The sequence below is a fragment of the Canis lupus genome, chromosome 14, assembly GCF_048164855.1.
Source record: "Canis lupus baileyi chromosome 14, mCanLup2.hap1, whole genome shotgun sequence".
Lineage (NCBI taxonomy): Eukaryota > Metazoa > Chordata > Mammalia > Carnivora > Canidae > Canis > Canis lupus.
In genome coordinates, this window is record NC_132851.1 from 50,428,412 (window position 1) to 50,448,842 (window position 20,431).

The window sequence follows — 20,431 nt, forward strand, 5'->3', positions numbered from 1 at the left end:
AAAATCATTTATTCTAGTGAATAAAGTCTTAAAAAAAAAACCATCAAACTTCGTATTGAATCTCAACACGGATGGGGACAACGATGCCTCGGTGCAGAGGCATCTTCCAGCGCCCGGTGTGGCGGCGTGGGCGCTCCGCGGGGACCTGCGGGGACCTGCCTGTGGCGCCGGCTTCGCGTGCTGCGGGCGACGACCGGCGGGACCCCCCGCGGCGGCAGACTCAGCGCCCAGCGCAGCCGCCGCCGGTGCGGGGCGGGAGCCGTCGGACGCGCGCTTCCCCGCGGCCCGGGCCCGGGGTCTGGGTCGGGGGCGGAGGCGGAGGCGGGCGGGGCGGCGGCGCGGGTCCGAGCGCCTGAGGCGCCGGCGGAGCACGTGACCACGGCGCGCGGGGCCGGGCGCGCAGTGCCGCGCGGCGGCGGCGGCGGGGAGAGCAATGGAGGCCGCGGCCGCCTGAGGGGCGGGTGCGCTGCCGGGGCTGCCGCGGGGGCTGCCGCTGCCGAGCCGCCGGCGGGGTCGCGTCCGCCCGCCGCGCGCGCGGGGCCGCCGGTCGCCGTCCGGTCGCTGTGGCCGCGGGGGACTCAGGTGAGCGCCCCGTCGGCCCCGCGGCCGCAGCCACACAATGGGGGCAGCGCGCGGGCTTCCCCGCTGCCCTCGCGACCCCCTCCCGCCTCCTCGTCGGCGCCGCGCCCTGGGGCGTGCGGGCTCCGCGGACTGCGGGGCGGGCCCTGCCTGAGGAGCCGGCGCAGGGAGCCCGGGCGGCCGAGCCTGCGGGCGGGCTGCGCCCCGGGAGCTCGCGGAGAGCGCGGGAGCTGGTAACGCCCGCTGCCCGCCCCGCGCCGGGCGCCCTGACCCGGGGGCCGGGGGTCCGGGGGTCCGGGGGTCCCCGCTGCGGCCGGGGCAGCGCGACACCTCGCCGTCTGGGGTCTCGGACGCCGACGGCGCGCAGCCCTCTCCCCCGCCGGAGCTGCCGGGCTTTGTTTAACCTCCGCCAAGCCATTTCGCACAAACTCCGGTCGCCCCGGTTCTGATGAGCCACCCTTTGATGGCCGAGGCAAGACAAAGGTTCTCCCTGTTTGAGGGCTGCGGCCGGGGCGGGGGGCCGCACTCCGCCGCCGCCAGGGCTGTGAAAAGGGCTGTGAAACGCGCTCCGCTTATCTCCCCTCAGGCGCTCCTGGCGATGCTTTCCCCGGTCCTGTGACCGTCCTTCCTCGCCGAGGTCTGCCGGGGTGAGATTGGACCTCCCGACCCCACGGATACGGTAGGTGGGGTATGGCTTTTATGTTCGTGGTTATCGGCAAACCCAAGGGCGGACGTTTACGTTTCGTGTTTGTCGTTCTCAGAAAAAAAAAAAAAGAGGCATCGTGGTAATTTTGTGAATTCTGGATTTTTTGAGAAAGAACGTGTTTTTGAGAAAGGGCGCGTTGACTCAGTAGGTGGAGGGGGACAAGGTGGAGGGGGGCACCTGGTGACTACGACCGTGTGTTGTGAAATTTTAAGACGGTTTTAGGGGATAATGGCCCGGAAACTGATCTGGGGTAGGTGAGGGAGTGTGAGTATGTTGGGGGTGGTGGGGATGGAGAGGGAGTGGTTAGAATACAAAGGATAAGGCAATTTTAGTAAAGGGTCCTTAGTAAATACCGCGAAGCAAGATTTCAAGTCACCAAGTTGCCAGTACATCTATATTCACCTTTGTCAGAATCACCTATCTTAGTCGTTGCATTATATTTAAAATGGCCAACAGTTACTTGGTGTTGTATGCGACTCAGGAATCCGAATACAACAATCAATTTTGAGTCCTTTTTAAAACGTCAACAAAGGAAATACACCTTCGCCACCGCCTCCTTTATAAGAAACCTGAATCCTAGTTCAAAATTATTCAACAGAAAATTGCCTGTAAGAGAAGAAATTTCAAAGGCAAGTTTTCTAAAAGAACATTTTGGAAAATGCATCTTATGTAGGTGATAGGGTTGCGCTGTAGATTACTTCAACTCAGAAATGGGAAGGGGAAAAAAAAATCATGCTACTAGATTGCCCATTTCCAATATTAAAATGTGTTTTCTTCAAAACCTTATTTTTACAGTCACCTCTGACATCGAGGAACTTTCACGCCAAAGGCTTAGTACTTAGCACTAAAATTGGAGTCAAGAAAATAGTAATATCTACTCACCATACTTAGGCATTTGGTGCAGGAAACAAAAGCTACCACGTAGTTTTTCCTAAACTGTAAAGCACTATAGTAAATGTAAGCTATTTTTGCTGGATGAACTTGTGGCTTACAAAAATTAATTGAAATTAATATGAAGTTCTCCAGGCAAGGGATAGTTCATAGTATTTTTCTGTAGTGTACATTTCTAATTTGGCTTATGGTAGGTGTTCAATAAATAGTTATGGAAAGAATAAATTAATGGAAAATAGAATACAGATGGATAAAACATGCTACAGATTGAATTGGCTTTCTTTTTTTGGTTTAATGAAGAGTTGCTGAAGGCCTACTGTGTGTCAAAACTGTGCAAAATGTTTCCACAGATAGTTTATAAAAGCCTGGTGAGCTTCCTTTTTTGATCATTTTTTGATATATGTTTCTATGAAGAACAGGGCCCATTGGGTGGTATTAATGATCATCTCATATAACTGGGTTGCACAATAAAGCATTTCACTTGTTGTGTATACATATACTTTCTCATAATGGCCTCTGAGAAGGCAGGCCAGATATTATCATTCTTGTTTTGTAGGTGAGGAAATCCAGACACAGTGAGATTAAATGACTTGCCAACTCCTTGCCACTGAAGCAACAATGCCAGGGACAGAGGCTGGATCTCATACCTAGTGTTTTCACCTCTGAATCACACTGTCTTTTTCAAGACATACTATACTCTAGAAAATCACTCTCAAAATAGGCTTCATGAAAAAGTCTAACTTTGGGGACGCCTGGGTGGCTTAGTGGTTGAACACCTGCCTTCGGTTCAGGGCGTGATCCTGGAGTCCCGAGATCGAGTCCCACATTGGGCTCCCTGCATGGAGCCTGCTTCTCTCTCTGCCTGTGTCTCTGTCTCTCTCTCTTTCTTTCTGTGTCTCTCATGAATTAAAAAAAAAAAAATTCTAACTTTTAAATAACTTTTATATAAGGAAAACTTCTATTTTAACAACCTAGTAATTGCTGAAGTGGTTAAATGTGCAAGTTCTAGAGTCAGGTGACTAAATTTGAACTAGCACTGCATCTTTGGCAAGTGACTAGATATCTTCAAGTCTCAGTTTCCTCATCTGTAGAATGGTGGAAGTAATAGTACCTATCTTATAGGGTTTGGGGAAGTATCAAATGAAATCATGTGCATAGCACAATGTCTTGCAAAAACTAAGCATTCACTGTCAACTGATTATCATTATTATACTGTAAAGTAGTGACTTTAGTTATTTTAAAAAGATGTTATTTATTTGAGAGAGTGAGAGCGAGAGAGCGTGTGCAGGTGTGCTAGGGGTCAAGGGAAGGAGCAGAGGGGGAAGGAGAAGGAGAGGGAAAGAATCTCAAGCAGACTCTGCCAAGTGTAGACTCCCAGTCAGGGCTCAGTTGCCAAGCGTAGACTCCCAGTCAGGGCTCAGTCTCATGACCTCGAGATCATGACCCCAGCTGAAACCAAGAGTTCGATGCACAACTGACTGAGCCACCCAGGCGCCTTTAAAACAGTGGCTTTTAGTTTTTTTGCCCAGTAAGAGGTGAATTTTATATTGCCAGTCAGTATACAGACACATTACAAATACGTTAAAAAAATTCATAAATCAATGCTTAGGCTTCCTATGTGGAATGCATTCTTATATTTCTATCTTATTTAAAAATGCTGGTTAAGAATCTCAGATTCATTAATGGTTAGAACCTGAAGTTTGAAAAGCACTAATGTAAGGGATGATCAGGTTAAATGAAAGAAAAATCTGCTATTGAATCTTTATATTTTTCCTTTTAACCATTTATATCATTTGGAATGAATATTAAATCACACTGAAAATGGATTCTTAAATATTTTGTAGTAATTACAGCCGTTTATTGAATATCATGATCTAGGTAGTGTGCTAAGCAGCCTATTTATGTATGTTATCTAATTTAGTGCTCACGACAGCCTGTAATTTGGCCCTGTGTTTCCATTTGATAATTGAGATTAAGACTCAGAGAGGTTTTATTAACTTGCCCAAGGTCATAAAGTTAGTAGAGATGAAGCAAGAATTCATACTGAGTTCTGTTTGACCCCAGAGTTCTCTGCTGTCTTCCCCCCCCACACTCTGTTCCTATGTTCTGTCACAGGTGATTGCTGTAGATGTATCATTCTTTTTGTGTAAATTCTTTTTGTTGTATCAAGAATTTACCTCTTGAGGTACATCTTTGTAGTTTCCTTTGAAAGGACCCACCTGAAGAAAATTTTCTACTTAAAGTAGGAAAGCATATTGGGTAGACTAGTACTTCATTTTGACTTGGCCATTCTTTGATGTAAATATTTTGGAATAGCTTCTCAGGTTTTTACGATAGAGTCAATTAATTGGTCAGTTTTATTGAGCACCCAGAGGCTTAATATGTCTTCAAAAGAGAGATGAAATAGCTGTGTAACCATAAAAAGACTTCATTACAAATGAATGCCAGCTTTTGTTAAGGCACAAAATGAAGACTTAAGAGCTGCAAAGAGTATTTTATAGTATATTGGTTTGTCTCAAAATCATCAGGCAGTAAAAATATTTATTTTGTAAGGTACTTGTAAGGAAGTACAACTAACTGCCCTATTTTAAAAAATTAAAAAAACATTTTTTTTTGTATTTCAGTTCTTTGCAAGTGTTTCTTAATTTCTTTTTTAAAGATTTTATTTATTTATTCATGATAGACTTCGAGAGAGAGAGAGGCAGAGAGACACAGGCAGAGGGAGAAGCAGGCTCCATACTGGCAGCCCGACGTGGGACTCGATCCCGGGACTCCAGGATTGCGCCCTGGGCCAGAGGCAGGCGCTAAACCGCTGAGCCACCCAGGGATCCCCAGTGTTTCTTACTTTTTAGCAGTATTTCAATTTTAATTTTTCTGATTTTTGGGAATTTTTCTCTTCTAAAAATATTGTCAGAAAGAATTAAGGAATGTTTTGAGGGAATATATTTTATAAATAGTACTTAGAATTTACAATAGATGATTTTAAATGACAGTGGAAAAGCAGATTTCACTGTTTCACATTTACATCTTAAAATTCAGACTCTTGCAGTATTTGGTTTGCCTATTACTGTCGACATACAGGAGTGTCTCTTAATAAATAAGATGATTATTAGGTGCTTAAATATATACAAATATGCTCCTGTTTTTACATTATAGTGTCTCTGTGCATGGAGCTTTAAACTATTAACTGTATGTTTAAACACTTTATTTGTTGAATTAGGGTTAGTCTTTTCAGATTTGATAATTTTAAAGTCAGTTTGTCATGATATATTAGACAAAGAACAGCAGTTTCATGGTTTATTTATGTGGTTTGAAAATCCATATGTTTCTCTTCATCAGTCTTCATTTTCTGTTAAGATTAGATAAAAGTGAATTTATTGTTTTATATCAGATTTCATCTTAGGTTAGCCCTCAAAAAATTGTTTTGCCGCTAATGAAATTTGTGTACATTTAGTAAGCTTAGATCTAATGCTTAATTTATTAACTTCTTTTGTTTAATACTCGACCCTTAGTGAAGTGGTATAGTTTGTGTGAGCATCAAGAAACATTCCAGCTATTGAATAGTTGTTGTAATTTGAATACTAAACCTGGTTACCATTACATTTTGTACTATTATTTTTTTCTTAAAGTATAATTGATATAACACGTATATCATATGGTGTACAACATATGGATAGTACTATTCTCAATGTGAAAATTCTTAGAGATAAGAGCACAATCAATTTAGATGTTATACTAGTGGCTTTGAGGCAGATACATATGCATATCGTAGATTTACATTTATGTATGATTTCCACAGATATGAGAAGTGCAAGACTATAAACTCTTAATCTATAAATTGAAAAAATTCTTACATAACTTTGAGAAAATTAAAAAACAGTAAAAACCTTTGAGATGTTGAATGTCTTATAGTTACATGTTATCAGAAACAGTTAAGAAGCTAAATAGCCCAACCATGTGGAATAACTTTTATATTGTAATAAGTTTGCATATGAAAAGGTGATTCCATTTGAAATGTGAAAATTAAAAGCAGGAATATTTTCAATCAGATTTTAAAATCTTCACCAGCTCTTTCAGATGTTTGTAGAGTTTTTCAAAACTGTACTTTAAGGCTTACGGGGAAATTTCAATAAACTTGCTTCTAAAACTTGTGCTACATTAAATATTAGGAGTTTGAGGCAAAGATACAGAAACTGCAGCCCTGAAACACTTTGGGAAATATTTAAATCAGAAGTGAGTACTCAGCTCATTAGAGACAGGTTGTTAGAATGTAAAACAGGTAGCAGCTGCTAAGAGGAATTATTCCCAGTAACAAGAAGGACAATTTACTAGAAAGGTGTTGGTTTTTTACCAGAGGAGGTAAGAACAATCTACCCAGAGGTCCACTGGCCTCCCTGGGGAGGGATTGGCTGGCACTGTGGGACAAGGGGAACAGTCAGGGAGGGGATGCAATAGAGAAATTTGGTGATTATTTCAATCTGAGATAAGCTGGATTCAGTATATAATCTGTGAAGATTCTTGTTAACCCATGGTTTATAATTGTTAACCCATGGTTTCCTCACAAAGGAGACAGAGAAGGGAAAGGCCATGGTCCTATGATCACTGTTTTTGGAAGAGTCAACATCAGTACACTGAACCCCCTTGACAAAGCCATTTGTGGGCTTAGGTGGAGGTCTAATGTTCTTAGGGAAGCTTGTGACTGATCGAGCAGAGCTAGTAAGACACTGCTGGTGAATTCCAGATTGCTTTAAAGGTTGCATGCAGGATTTTCTTCATTTTGAAAAGTTCTTATTAAATGTAGAGTGACTTTTTCTCTACCAGGGTATTGTGACAGACACAGTGGACTTTCTTGGCACTATTAATGATGCAGCTGCCCAGGCATGTTTGTGATGGGTTAACTGTTTTCTAGAGTTAATGAGGTCAGGGTCACAGGTTCAATTCTTGGGAAGGCCAGTTAGCTTTGCTTTGTTCTCTGATCTCATATTGTACTCTTAACCCAGACTAGCCATCTGGTGAAGGCAGATCATTGATCACAAAGGGACTAATAAACAAGACAGTGTGAGAAGAGCAGCATGACTCTTTCTAGAACAGTGGATATTGAGTAATTAGAGAAACAATCCCAAAGCGTGTGCAAATTGTGTGTCATAGCATTATCTTAATATCTGGAAGATAACATGGTTGTTGATTTTTTTCTTTGCCATTTCTGTTGAAGTCTCATTTTAACAATTGTTTTTTTTTTTTCCTAGTTAGAACTAGATTTTCTAGAAGTCTCATTCATTAAGCAGTTATACACTGTCCTGAATGTTTTTTTTTTTTTTTTTTAAGATTTTATTTATTTATTTACAAGAGACAGAGAGAGAGAGGCAGAGACACAGGCAGAGGGAGAAGCAGGCTCCATGCAAGGATCCCGACGTGGGACTCGATCCTGGGACTCCAGGATCATGCCCTGGGCCAAAGGCAGGCGCTAAACCGCTGAGCCACCCAGGGATCCCCCTGTCCTGAATGTTCTTAACCTCCCTTTAGGTTTATAGGATGATGGCTATGGTAGTGAGAACAGGGTAAGTCTACAAGTAGTAAATTAAACCACCTACTCTGTTGCTTACAGATCCAACTTCACTGAGTTTAACAGGAGAACACTTACAATTTTTCTAAGTCTTTTGTGATGTACGCATCTCTTCTTCCCTTTATTAAAATTACCTATAGTAATGAGAGAAATGCCAAAGATCATTAGATTGTGCAATCTCATGTGGTCCATGTGGCTCTTGAATATTTGAAATGTGGCTTGTCCAAATGGAGATGTGGTGTAGGTTTCAAATACTTGGTATGAAAAAAGAATCTAAAATACTTTATTAATAATTTCAAAATAGACTATGTTGAAATAATATTTTAGCTATGTTAGGTTGAATAAAAACATTATTAAAATTAGTTTTACCTGTTTCTTTTTACTTTTTAAAATGTGCCTACTAGAAAATTTAAAACTATATATACAGCTCACATTTGTGGCTTGCATTCTCTGGGCAGCCGTATTCTAAACCAGCCCCTCATTTTACAGATGAGAAGGCTAAAGTTCAGAGGTTAAGTAACTGAGCTGAGTTCTTTCCGTTGCCTGTAATCTCTTCTTGCTAATAGGTTCGGTGCCCTGGAAGATGGAACTCTTTGAACAATTAGAGGACCATTTAGTGCATGGCAATTATGATTAAATTGCAAGATCTGTGTGTTTGAGTCATTGTATATTAGTGTGAAGCCAATTTGTGTGTGTATGTGAACATGCACATGTGTAGGAGGAGAGTTTGTTTATAATGTTGATGTTTTTTCTCTCATTTTTTTTCTTAAAGATTTTATTTATCCATGAGAGACACAGAGAAGGAAAGAGAAAGAGGGGCAGAGACACAGGCAGAGGCAGAAGCAGGCTCCATGCAGGAAGCCTGACGTGGGACTCGATCCCGGGTCTCCAGGATCAGGCCCTGGGCTGAAGGCGGCGCTAAACTGCTGAGCCACCTGGGCTGCCCTATTTCTTTCACTTTTTTAAAAAGATTTTTTTCATGAGAGACACACAGAGAGAGGCAGAGACATAGGCAGAGGGAGAAGCGGGCTCCTTATGGGAGGGAGCCTGATGTGGGACTCAGTCCCAGGGTCCTGGGATCACAACCTGAGCCAAAGGTGGGTGCTCAACCACTGAGCCACCCAGAATCCCAGTGTAGATGTTTAGATTCAGTTTTAGCTTCCTATCTGGGTCAGAGGCCTTACAGCTTTATTTACTTCTGAGAAAAACACATTAAGATATTAGACATTAACAGTTGTAACTTGGGTGGTAAATAAGGTGGTGCTCATTAAAGAGGTACTTTAATATGTATTTCTTATTACAAAAATTTTGTATAGTTTTGAATGAACCTTAATGGACAAAACAGCAAGATTTTCAGGCTGTATCTCTTCTGGAAGGAAAAGAGCTAAAGTGAAGAGACCTTGCTTACTTAGTCTATGTTCTGAAGAAGGATACATGAGCTATTATTCTCTCTTAATCATGAATGCTCCTGATGTTGCAGCTGAGAAAGAAATAGCCGGAGTTGACTGGTACAAAGCCGTGGCCCCAGAATGTGGGTTTTCTGTCAGTTTTGTGAACATAATGGTCTTTAGTTGGCGATGGTAAAAAGGAAGAAAACCTTAGGACCAAATTTGTTGCCTTTATTATTTCTAGTTGAGATTTTAGTTTTCTCAATCAGCATGGGCAGCTCAAATTAATATCTTAAAGATGTTCACTTTATGCACCTTCAGATCTGGTCTTTCTTTTTGGCCCATACAGTTCTAAGACACTATCAGTTTGTTATCAGTGACCTAATGACCACTAGTGAACAATGACTTTGTGAGGCAGCCTCTAACACTTCAATTAATCTCATCATCCATGCTGGCTAGAAATGTGCAGGAATTTATCTTTTTTTTTTTAATTTTTATTTATTTATGATAGTCACAGAGAGAGAGAGAGAGAGAGAGAGGCAGAGACATAGGCAGAGGGAGAAGCAGGCTCCATGCACCGGGAGCCCGATGTGGGATTCGATCCCGGGTCTCCAGGATCGCGCCCTGGGCCAAAGGCAGGTGCTAAACTGCTGCGCCACCCAGGGATCCCCTCTTTTTTTTTTTTTTTTTTTTAACCATTTTATTTATTTGAGAGGGAGAACACGAGATGGGGAGAGGGAGGGGGAAAAGCAGGCTCCTATCTGAGCAGGAAGCCTGATGTGGAGTTTGATCCCAGGACCCCAGGATCATGACCTGAGCTGAGGGCATATGCTTACCCAGCTGAGCCACCCAGATGCTCCAGGAATTTATCTTTTTAAGTAGGAGTGGTATGGAGGTGAAAGAAGATATGTGATTACTTCCAGAAGATTGGCTAATAAAAATATTTCCTGATTACCATTTTTCTATGTTTTTTGTCTGTAATAAAAACCTAGTTGATTCTGGGTATGGAGAAAGCAAGATAGCAATCTCTTAATGGTTACCATTGAGTAGGCCAAAATAAGTAACAGTGCCCTGTGGTATGAAGTTTAATGAAAAGTATGTTAACCTTAAAAATAAAACTGCCAGTTATTTACCAGCAAAAGATGTGCTTATTTGGGAATAGAGAATTGCAATCTGGGACATGGAAGCTATGGCAGACCCATAGACAAGACTGGAGAACAAAGGAGAGGACTGCTCTTTTATAGGGAAAAGGGGGGCATTGGAGGGCTGTCATAAACTAAGTAAAAGTCCATTGGAATAAACTGGGGGTTGGAAGTAGAGTGGCTCCTCCTTGCCTGAACTGTGACTGCCTCTCACTGGCTGGACTGCTGGGATTGCAAAAATGGTATCCACCTGCGGCATCCCCCTCCCCTTGGGTCTGAAGTTGAATGAGTGCTGGGTGTGAGAGCTCCCCCTGCTGGTCTCATGACTTCCCTCTAAATGAGGTATCCTTTTATTAATTTTCACTAGTACGGGGACCATCCACATCCCATCTAGCCTGAGTCATCGGAAACCCACTTTATCTTATGGCGGCAGATGTATATTGAGTACACATAATATGCTGGGCACCATGGGTAAAACATGAAAAGAACAAAGGTTGGGGGAGTGCAGATTACTTGAATGTAAAAATATTAATGACTTTGTCTTAGAGTCTAACTTAAGAATGTAGCATTTTTACATTGGGGCAGAACAAATGCATTTTAATTTATATTCTTTTCACCAGCTGATTTCACATGCTGTCATGTTTAATGTCACCTCTAATTTTTATTTTACTATTATTTTAAAAAAGATTTTATTTATTCATGAGAGACACACAGAGAGAGAGATAGGCAGAGACACAGGCAGAGGGAGAAGCAGGCTCCATGCAGGGAGCCCGATGTGGGACTTGATCCCGTGACTTCAGGATCATGTCCTGGGCCAAAGACAGGCGGTCAACCAGTGAGCCACCCAGACATCCCTCACCTCTAATTTTTGACATCTATTTTTTTCCTTTGTCATTGGGATAGCCAGTTGGGGTGCCGGATGGGTATTGTTGCATTGGGAGTCATATTGAGCATGGAAGGGTAGCATACTTCCCTGTATTCCTTCCTTTCCCCCCCTGATCCAGCTGTTTATATCAGGCAGTGTAGAATTGCTAGTGAATATAAAAATGAAGAACTGACAGTCTAGTGAAGAAGAAACACAAGGCAAGCTGTAAAGTGTGATATAATAGATCAGAATGCTATGGGAACTCAGAAGGAGTGATTATTCTGGTGAAGAAGGATAGAATAAAGAAAGATGAGGTAGCTTACAGAGGAAGTGATATTTGAGCTGAGTCTGGAAAGATGGGGAGAATTTTGACAGATGGAGAGGGGGTGGAAAGGTAAGCATGAAAGCCATGGTATATTGATGTGGCAAGAACATCTGGCAGAGAAAACAGTGGGAGAGGCAGGACTAGAAAAAGTGGGTCAGGCAAAGTTTGGAGAAATTTGAAAAAGGTAAGGAGTACTGACTTTTTTTAGGCAATGGAGAACTACCAAAAGCAGCGATTGACATAATCGCATTGACTTTGGAAGGATGACTGGGATTTAAGAGGCCTGGTTCTAAGGGCACCTTTCCCTCTAATTAGCCTGGTGACCTTGTGCAAGTCACTTTACTTCTCTGGGCCTCAAATAGTCTTATGTATAAAATAAAAGGGTATGGGGCAAGAATGACCCAATCAGTCCGTAAACAGATACAGTAGTTACCAGGGGCGTGGTCCTTGCCCAGTGCTGTTGTTGATGCTTTAATACAGGAGCAAACACACGGGGCCCCTTGCTATGGAGGTGATGATCCTAGAATGTCATAGGTGCTTTAAAGAAAGTAAAGCTGAGTGAGTGGAGTGAAACGTGGTATTGCTTCTGCTTAAAGTACTTTGAAGAGTACTTTGAAGTAGAAGAGCTGTGGGAATATTTGGAATCTCTTTCAGCTTTCAAATCATAGGTATAATTAAGTGAAAAGCTGTGGGAGTTCAGCTCTCTTCAACATTGATTAAAATCAGTTTCCAGATAGATGTTCTTACAGTTTCGATTAGTTCCACAAATATGGTTATTGCTGGGCAGAATCTTTTAGCACACCATCTTTTAAATAGCTTAAGTACAGCATAATTTCCTTTTAGAAAAGTTTCTTTGGTGTCCTGAAAAAATGCCCCTCATGTTGGTAATTTGGATGCCACCTCTCTCCCTAGCGCATTCCATCTCAAAACTTGTGGCTTATGGAAAGGGAAGATGCTAACATTTAACCATGTAGATTTAAGGCGGTCATTCAATATATTGAATAGCTCTTCTGAGTTATTTTAATATAAATTAAAATTAAGTGGGAGCTCTGGGACAGCCCTGTTTTAATTAGAGCTGGAATGCATCTTAGGAGACCATTTCTGCCAGTTATAATCATAACAGTGGCATTATGATTTTTTTTTAAAAGAATCATTAATAAGTTAGGTCTATCCTGATGTCTTCCAGGCTTGATGTATAGATCATCCTTGTTGAATCAAGTAAAAGGCTAAAGAATGCAAACATTTTTCTTTGGCCCATAACCTTTTTCTTGGGGATGTGAAGTTGTTGGGCAATAATCATCAGAAGAGTATGCATATAACTGGCTTGTTCTTTAGGAGATACTAGGTTGGGAAATCTGGACTTACTATTTATTGAGGACCGTTAGAGTTTTAAATTGATTTCCCACAAATGATGTCTGCAGCGTTGGGAAGCTGGAGTGGTAGGCTGTACTTTTGAGATGGTGTAAGATGCGATCCCCAACCTGTGCTGACCTGGAATCCAGGCTATGTTGCTTTGTTTCTTTGCCTAGCAATTCAGTGAAACTGGCCCTGCTTGAATTATTTAACTCATTTTATCCTTTAAGATAGTTACAAGGACTTGTTACAGAACTGAATGATTTATAATTTGGGGCTTGCGCATTTATTTTTGTTCTTCATTTTCCCTTTTGCTGAAGATACAAGTACCTTCTGGGTCTTTGGTTCTGCCTGCTGGTTGTTTATAATTCCTGCTCTAGATTACCTCATTCTGCTGGCCCCTGTTGTAATATGATTTGTCTTTTTAAAATTAAATTTCATTAAAATTTTCTCATGCATCCATCTTCCTCAGGATGTTTAGTTGTTTGATATAGAGCCTGAGAAGGAAGGAAAGACCTAAGGAAGAAAGGAAAGAAGGAAGGAAGAAGGAGAGGGAGGAGGGAGAGAGAAAGGGGGATTCTGTTTGGACACAATACTGGTATGTCGGGATCCCCGGGTGGCGCAGCGGTTTAGCGCCTTGGCCCAGGGCGCGATCCTGGAGACCCAGGATCGAATCCCACGTCAGGCTCCCAGTGCATGGAGCCAGCTTCTCCCTCTGCTTGTGTCTCTGCCTCTCTCTCTCTCTGATAGTGTGACTATCATAAATAAATAAAAATTAAAAAAAATACTAGATTAAAAAAATACTATGCCATGTTAGTATGTGATTATTATATTTGAATTTCCAATATTTTTTTCTTCTCAAATGTTTAAGAATATTTTTATTATGGCGAAATATATGTAACATAAAATTTACCATTTTAAACTTAAAAAAAAAAATTTTGTTTATTTAATCATGAAAGACACAGAGGAGAGAGGGGAGAAGCAGGCTCCATGCAGGGAGCCAGACATGGGACTCGATCCCGGGTCTCCACAATCATGCTGAAGACGGTGCTAAACTGCTGAGCCACTGGGGCTGCCCCTCATTTTAAACTTAAAAAAAAAAAAGATTTACTTATTCATTTTATTTTTTATTTTTTTAAAGATTTTATTTATTTATTCATGAGAGACAGAGAGAGAGGCAGAGATACAGGCAGAGAGAGAAGCAGGCTCCATGCAGGGAGCCCGACGTGGGACTCAATCCCAGGTCTCCAGGATCACCCCCTGGGCTGAAGGCAGACGCTAAACGGCTGAGCCACCTGGGCTGCCCTACTTACTCATTTTAGAGAGAGAAAGAGTGCAGGCACTGCAGGAGCAGAGGTAGGTGCAGAGGGACAGGAAGAGAAGCAGACTTCCCTCTGAGTGTGGATTCCCAACACCAGGGTGACGTCACAACCCTGAGATCATGACCTGAGCTGAAATAAGAGTGAGGCACTTAACTGAGCCACCCAGGCGCCCCATCATTTTAACCATTTTAAGTATGTAGTTCATTGGTATTAAGTACGCTTAGAATGTTATAGAACCATCTCCATTGTTCATTTCCAGAACTTTTTCACTGTCCCAAGCAGAAACTCTGTACCTGTTAAACAGTAACTCCTCATTCCCCCATCTCCTGATAGCTCTATTCCACTGTTTCTATGAATTTGCCTATCCTAGATACTCCATATAAATGGAATCACACAATATTTGTCCTTTTGTGGCTGATTTACTTCATGCAGTTTAATATTTTAAAGATCTATCCATGTTGAAGCATATATCAGACCTTTATTTCCTTTTGTGGCTGAGCAAAATCATGTTGTATGTATATAACCTATCTTAAAAATATTCATCTGTTGATGGACATTTGGGTTGTTTCTACCTTTGACTATTATGGATAATACTGCTATGGACATTATTGTATACATATCTTTTTGGATTGTTGCTTTCTTTTCTGCTGGATATATACCTAGGAGTAAAATTGTTGGAATCATATGGTAATTTTATGTTTAACTTTTTGAGGACCTGCCATACTATTTTCTGTAATGACTATACCATTTTAAAATCTCACCAGCAATTGCACAAGGGTTCTGATTTCTCCACATCCTCTTGTTATTACTTGTTGTAATAGGTAACACAGATTTCTCTTGTTGTCCAAAGGTCAACATTCCTATGAAACCCTTTGTAAGATGAAACGGCATAAAATGAAGAAACAATTACGATTAATTTACTTGAAAAATATTTTGAGCATTCCTAGACCACAAAAATAACCTCTTAGGTTTTACTGATACCTACACCACCTCTTGCTAACAGATGCACAAAATAAATCATGATGAAGCACAGTTTTACTGATACCTACAACACCTCTTGCTAACAGATGCACAAAATAGATCACGATAAAGCACAGATGCACACAGGCACAGCTCAAAGGAGGCTCGATGCTAAGATGCTGAGTGTAGTGCTTGGAGAAGGAGCTTAGCAGCGCCACTCTCAGGATGGAAGCTCAGGATGTATACTGCCTCTATAATGGCTCACTGCAAAATAGATGCTGAATGCTATTTTTACTTCTTGCCCTTTTTTTTGGTACTGGTTTTCTTTTAATGTCTTTGTCTGGCTTTGGTATCAGGGTTATGCTGGCCTCATAGAATGAGTTAGGAAGTGTTCCCTCTTCAATTCTTTTGAAAACTTTGAGAAGGACTGGTGTTAGTTCTTTACATGTTTGGTAGAATTAATCAGTGAAACTCTCAAGTCCAGGACTCTCCTTTGTTGGGAGATTTTTGCTTTTGTTTTTATTTTTTAATAGATTTTATTTATTTATTCATGGGAGACACAGAGAGAGAGAGAGAGAGAGAGAGAGAGAGAGGCAGAGAGACACAGGCAGAGGAGGAGCAGGCTCCCTGCAAGGAGCCTGATGTGGGACTTGATCCCGGGACTCGAGGATCACGCCCTGGGCCAAAGGCAGGCACCAAACCGTTGAGCCACCCAGGGATCCCTGCTTTTTGGTTTTAAAAAAATATTTTATTTTATTTTATTTTATTTTATTTTATTTTATTTTATTTTATTTTATTTTATTTATTTATTTATTTATTTATTTATTTATTTATTTATTTATTTATTTATTCATTCATTCATTCATTCATTCATGAAAGATCTAGAGAGAGGCAGAGATGTAGGCAGAGGAGAAGCAGGCTCCCTCCAGGGAGCCTGATGAGGGGCTTGATCCCAGGACTCCAGGATCACGACCTGAGCCAAAGGCAGATGCTCAACCACTGAGCCACCCAGGTGCCCCTGTTGGGAGACTTTTGATTACTGATACTATTTCCTTACTAGGTCTCTTCAGATTTTTTTCTTTCTTCATGAATTAATCTTAGTAGGATTTGTGTTTTAAGGAATTTGCCCATTTTATGTAGGTTATTGAATTTTTTGGCATACAGTTGTTCATAATACTCTTATAATCCAGTAAAAATGTTTCTTCCTCAAGAAGGATAAACTATAAGACTAATTTGAATTAACTAATTCTGAGCTTGAATTTGTAATTTCTGTTCCCTTTAAAGTAGGACTATGTAGGAGTACTAACGTATGAATTAAAAAGTTTTTGTTTCTGGGATGCCTGAGTGGCTCACCAGTTGAGTGTCTGCCTTTGGCTCAGGTTGTGATCCTGGGGTCCGGGGATCGAGTCCTGCATCGGGCTCCCTGCAGGGAGCCTCCCTCTCCCTCTGCCTCTTCTTGTCTCTGCCTCTCTCTCTCTCTCTCTCTCTGTGTGTGTCTCTCATGAATAAATAAAATATTTTTTTAAAAAATAAAAGTTTTTGTTTCTGTGGAATTAGTAATGTCCCCAGTTTCATTTCTGATTTTAGTAATTTTAAGTGTTTTTTTTTTCTTAGTTTATTTAGCTAAAAGTGTGTCAATTTTATTTATCTTTTCAAAGAACCAAATTTTGGTTTCATTTTTTTTCATATTTTCTGCTCTAATTTTAATTTTCTACCTTCTGGTAGCTTTGAGTGTAGTTCTTTTTCTGGTTCTTTAAGTTGTAAAAGTTAAGTTGCCGATTTGAGCTCTTGTTTTTTAATATAAGTGTTTATAGCTATATATTTCTCTTAGCACCTTTTGCTGTACTCCATAAGTTTTGGTGTCTTATGCTTCATTTTCATTTTATTTCTTAAGTATTTTCTAATTTTTCTTATGATTTCTTCTTTGGTCCATTGGTTGTTTAAAAGTGTAGTGTTTAATTTCCACAGTTTTGTGCATTGTTTCCAGTTTTGCTATTGATTTCTAACTTTATCCCATTGTGGTCAGAGAAGGTACCTATTGAACCTATTGAGACTTAATTTGTGGCCTAGCATATGGTCTCTCCTGGAAAATGTCACATGTCTAGTTTTCGCTTCATATATTTTGATGGTCTGTCATTAGATGTGTTTATAATTGTTACATCTTTTTGCTCTATTGAACCTTTTATTAATGTTTAATATCTTTCTTTGTCTCTTGTACTTTGCTGATAAACCCCCATATTCCTTGTTGCTTTTATATATGTATCAACACTAATATTTTATCTGTGGTATTTACCCTTTTCCCCATCATATCTTCTTCTGTGTTAATTGTACATTTTTGTAGTTGTACATTTGTCCTGGTATGTCCATAGCTCATGTTGATGAGAGAAAAACTACCCACTAGCTCAGTCAGTGACCAAATAAGCTTTCTCTCTGGTTATTTCTTTTGGGGATAGGGTTATGTACTATAATTCCATCTATAAGATGTCTTTCATTAAGTCTTCTTTTTGCAACTACTTTATCCAGCTTTCTCAAAAAACTTGCCCGTTTGACCCAAATTATCATTGTTTATAAATCGAAGCTGCAGTAGCGTGCTTGCAGTTTTCATTGTTAAAACAAAGAAAATTGCCTTTACTGCTTTACCCAAACCTATAGTTAGGATAATGGGAAGAAAACACCAATGTACACTTATTGGCTCTTTGAGTCTGGCAAAGACTGCAGTGATTATGTGAAACTGAGTGAGCAAAAAATGTGCAGCACAGATTTTCAGGAAATTGTCTTTACAATGTGCTAGATGGAGGAATAGCATGAGGAGCAAAGATGGAAGATGGAAACCTAACCTCTATAGTTCTTTTTTTAATTGATCAAGATGGGTACATACAAGAGCCCACTTTTTTTTTTTTTTTGCACCTGATCAACTCCAAGTGTGGTCTGCTGTAGAGTTAGCATTGACAAATATGTTGATATCAAAGCAGGAACTATTAATCACATTTTTTTCCACTCCCAGGGTTCCATCTCAGTTAAGAATGGATAAATTTCATGATGGCAGTATTGCACAAATAGATTAAACAAGTATAGATTTTTTTTTTATTTGGCAGTTTTGTCTTTTTATAAGAGAACAAGAGTTGTTCTCAGATGCAGTCAAATCTTCATTTTTGGGGCACTTGAGTGTCTCAGTTGGTTAAATATCTGCCTTCGGCTCAGGTCATGATGCCAGGGTCCTGGGACTGAGCCCATGTCCAGCTCCCTGCTTGGTCTGTTTCTTTCTCCTCCCCCCCCCCACTCTTGCTCACCCCCTCTCTCACTCATTCTCTCTCTCAAATAAGTAAATAAAGTCTTTTTAAAAATCTTTATTTTTAGGGCAGCCTGGGTGGCTCAGTAGTTTAGTGCTGCCTTCATCCCAGGGCGTGATCCTGGAGACCTGGGATCTAGTCCCACATCAGGCTCCCTGCATGGAGCCTGCTTCTCACTCAGCCTGTGTCTTTGCCTCTCTATCTCTCTCTCTCTGTCGCTCATGAATAAATGAATAAAATATTTTAAAAAACCTTCATTTTTAGTTAGTGAAATAGTAACATCATAAAGCTGCAATTTTATAGTTACCAAATTTTTTTAAAAAGATTTTATTTATTTATTTAGAGAGACAGAGAGAGAGAGGCAGAGACATAGGCAGAGGGAGAAGCAGGCTCCACGCAGGGATCCTGATATAGGACTCGATCCAGGACTCCAGGATCACTGGGCCAAAGGCAGGTGCTAAACCGCTGAGCCACCCAGGGGTCCTACCAAATTTTTATATGCATTCACATATGACTTTATAAAACATTTTTAAAAGATTTATTTACTTATTTTAGAGAGAGTGAGCACAAGCAGGGAGAGGGGAGGGGAGGGGGAGAAGAAGACCTTGCTGAGCACAGAGTCCAGAGCCTCATGTGGGGCTCTATCCCAAGACCCTGAGATCACAACCTGAATCAAAAGCAAGAGTCGGATGCTTAACCAACAGAGCTACCCAGGCACCTCTATGACTTTGTTTTTATGCAATCTTATTTATAAATAGTTTCTCAAAATTTAGCATTTGTGTTTGATTGGTTAGAGAATAAGTATCTTCAAAAATGTAATAGGAAAACAAGTATTTCTTCAGAGGATATTTCAGAGTTTTATTGCACTGAGTAATGTTTCAGTGTAAGACAATGAGCCATTTCTGTACCTAGCCTCAGGTTATTGAGTCTTGCAGTATTTTTTGGACTCCTTCCTTCATCCACGACAAATGTGTTAGCATCTGTCTTAGAGCTAAGAATAGTTTAATATAAATTCCATACCACCCACCATATTTGGAACAAGAGAAGAAATAAATAAGGACTTTCCCATTCCCAGTAGGTTGAAACTTCTAGACCCTGACTTCAGCGGATCTTATTTCATCCAACATCTCTAAATATCTCTGTACTATACACAGGGTAGAAACAATATATTTAGGCAATCAGGATTCAAGATCAAGCTATGAACTCGTAGGACACCTCTCTACCTACCAGTATGCTGTGGACTTCTTGCTCTAAATCCTATAGACTGGATCTCCCCTCTCTGATCATAGTCTTCTTGCTTTGAATCCCTTTTCAGGTATTTCAGTCCTCAGTTCTTTTTTTTTTTTTTTTTTAGGATTTTATTTATTTATTTGACAGAGTGTGTTACAAGCAGGAGGAGGGGCTGAGCTAGAGGGAGAAACAGGCTCCTCACTGAGGAAGAAGCTTGATGCAAGAAGCTTGAGGGGGGGGGGGGGCGCTGAGTCCTAGGACCCACAATCATGATCTAAACTGAAGGGAAGGCAGATGCTTAACCAACTGAGCCACCCAGGCTCCTCAAGATCTCAGTTCTTCCAACAGACTTTTTTTTTTTTTTTTTTTTTTTTTTAGTGCTTGCTCAGTTGACATTTGGTAGGTGCTGGATAATAATTACTTACATTAGGGCAGTCCAGGTGGCTCAGTGGGTTAGTGCTGCCTTCTGCCCAGGACGTGATCCTGGAGACCTGGGATTGAGTCCCACATCAGGCTACCTGCATGGAGCCTGCTTCTCCCTCTGCCTGTGTCTCTGCCTGTCTCTCTCTCTCATGAATAAATAAATAAAATCTTAAAGAAAAATTACATTAGTATGAATCAGTACACTTTATAAGGTATTTGCATATATGTTATCTCACTTAACCATTATCCATGCTCCTTTTCTTTAGTGTTTCAGAAGAAAAACTTCCCTTTTGCAAAGCTGAACTTTCTAGTTGCTTTTTATCCTCATTACTTCCCATCTTCTCAGAAACTTTTGTTTGAGGTTATCTCCTTTCTGCCACTTGTTCTTTCCCTT

The 20,431-nt window shown here is 40.8% G+C and overlaps 1 protein-coding gene across 12 annotated transcripts in view; it reads left to right on the forward strand.

Annotated features, from left to right (window-relative positions):
- The first annotated feature begins 463 nt into the window (after positions 1 to 463).
- Positions 464 to 20,431, forward strand: part of LOC140604105 (bifunctional phosphoribosylaminoimidazole carboxylase/phosphoribosylaminoimidazole succinocarboxamide synthetase) — a 386,988-nt gene continuing 367,020 nt past the window's right edge. For 7 of the 12 annotated variants that reach the window (XM_072775133.1, XM_072775130.1, XM_072775139.1 and 4 more), the window contains exons 1-2: positions 896 to 1,051; positions 1,166 to 1,258. The gene's annotated coding sequence lies outside the window, so the exon portion shown is untranslated. Of the gene's footprint in view, positions 583 to 864; positions 1,052 to 1,165; positions 1,259 to 20,431 lie in introns of those variants that run through there. The other 5 variants (XM_072775131.1, XM_072775137.1, XM_072775143.1 and 2 more) reach the window with 3 other exon arrangements.